Source organism: Mandrillus leucophaeus, unplaced genomic scaffold (genome assembly GCF_000951045.1).
Source record: "Mandrillus leucophaeus isolate KB7577 unplaced genomic scaffold, Mleu.le_1.0 Scaffold132, whole genome shotgun sequence".
In the NCBI taxonomy this organism is placed as follows: domain Eukaryota; kingdom Metazoa; phylum Chordata; class Mammalia; order Primates; family Cercopithecidae; genus Mandrillus; species Mandrillus leucophaeus.
Window position 1 is genome coordinate 66,624 of NW_012101277.1, and position 2,358 is coordinate 68,981.

Genomic DNA, 2,358 nt, shown 5'->3' on the forward strand with positions numbered 1-2,358 from the left:
ATTTATTTTCTGGAGAACAAATGCCTTGAAGCTAGTGCCTGGTCATATTAATATTTCATTTTTATGTTTGTCTTGCCAGTGATCCCCCAGTCCCTTCCTGCTTTGCAGCATTCTCAGACTTCTTCAGAAGTCATGCATTTAAAAATATGTTTAAATACACATTCTTATAAAAACCGATTTCTCCTTGGTAAGAGGGGAGGGTTAAAAATACCCAGCATCCTCCCAAAAAATTACCAAGAAGCCTTTAATTTGGCACTTGTCCTTCCTGTGATTTAAACTCATCAAACCACAGCCGTCCCTGGATAAAATTAGAATCAGACATAACAAAAACAAGATATATAGAAGACTACTGGGAACAATCTTTAGAGATGATAAAAAAAATAATAAATATGGAGAGAAACTGTGCTTTAAAATCACACAATTTTAGATATATCCAGATCAATATATTAATATAAATACTGCGAAAAGTTGTATCATAGAAGTCGAATAATATTTTCATAAAACAAGGCAGTGTTTTCACAGGGCACCTTTCATCAAGCAATCTTACAACTTCAGAAAGCACTGGATAGAAAAAGGGAAATATTCCCCAAATCCAATAAAGCTCAGTTGCGCCATTTAAAATAACTGCCAAGAAATGGGACATTCTGGGACAGAATTTTGGATCAAACTACTATGTTATTATATCATTGTTTAGAAATGGAAACTCAATTATGTTACAGAATGGCCTTTGTGAATTACTAAACGACTTTGAAATAATAGATGAAAACTTTCTTCTCAGATCCACTCTCACTGGAATATGAGTGCTTTCTCTACTTGGCGTGAAATACATGTCCTTAAGAGCAAATTGTTCTGGCCAGAAATGCTCATGCGTTATGGCAAGGAGCAGAATTACAGCTTTTACTTAAAGCTTTGCACCATAGTGAGTTTTATACAGCGATAGAAATGCCCAGAAATGGGTCTCAGGGAGACTGTTTGTTGCTGTCATCGTTGACTTAAATTGCATACCCTTTGTGTTTTCCAAAAGCCAAACCCTTATTCACCTGTAAATACGCTAGAAAGTGGGGCAATGTATCAATAAAATAATGCCCCAACTCCCAGCTGATACTAACTAGTGAGTGTGCTAAAATAACACAATAAAAAGAAACTCTTGGACTTTAGCAAATTAAGTGGAAAGAGATATGGAAAAGTTCAAGACCAGTCAATAAAGTAAATAAACTATTTCTGTCCACCAGTCAAGTTTTGGAAGAGTTCATATAGATAAGTTTTACTACCCTTCTGGCATTAAGACATTAAAAGCTCCTTCTGGTCTTATGGATTTATTTTTTTATTTATTTTTATTAATTAATTAATTATTGAGACAGAGTCCCCCTCTGTCACCCAGGCTAGAGAGAAGTGGTATGATTTAGCTCACTGCAACCTCTGCCTCCGGGTTCAAGCAATGCTCCTGCCTCAGCCTCCTGAGTAGCTGGGATTACAAGCACCCACCACCATGCCCAGTTAATTTTTGTATTTTTAGTAGAGATGGGGTTTCGCCATGTTAGCCAGGCTGGTCTTGAACTCCTGACCTCAGGTGATCCACCCGCCTTGGCCTCCCAAAGTGCTGGGATTACGCGAGCCACCGCACCCAGCCTGGGTTTATTTTTAACAGAGTTATGAATATAACCAAGATCAGATCCCATCTGAGTACATTGCCTCCAAGATCCAGATCTTCTGCTTCAGGATCACCATGTGAGTGTCTGCAGCAAAACCTTCCAGCCAAGTGGAAATCACATGGCACCCACTACCTAAACCCTACATGTTCCTGTACAGGCCTATCCCTTAGGTAGGACAAGTTGGGCAGTGGCTCTGGACCCTACATTTAAGGGGCAAGGATTGAGAAAGCCTTAGGGTACTGCACCATATCCTCTTTTCTGAATACCACTAACTTCCATCTCCAACTTTCTGTCCCAAGTGGGCTTTGAAAAATGAGAATAGAGTGGACTCCTTCCAAGTGAAACTTTCTAGTGTGGGTCCCATACAGATTTTATTACCCTGGTCCCAGACCCCAAGTCCCTGCTTTAAGCTATGGCCCTGCTTTAAGCTATGGCCCTGCTTTAAGTACATTTCAGTAGTGGCCTTTCCCAGAGTCCTGAGAACTCAGAAGGAGGTTGTGGCAGGCCCTGCAGCACCAGGTCTCTTTCCTCCTCCAGAGATGGGGTGTGTGGGCCTTCAACTGGGAAAGAAACTCCAGAAAGGCACAGGATATAGATCTATATTTTGTCTCTCAGATGAGACCATTTTAAGATGTCATCAGAGACTGTTTCTGAACATATTTTCTAAATCTAACATCAAACAAATTAATGCCTCAAGACACACTTT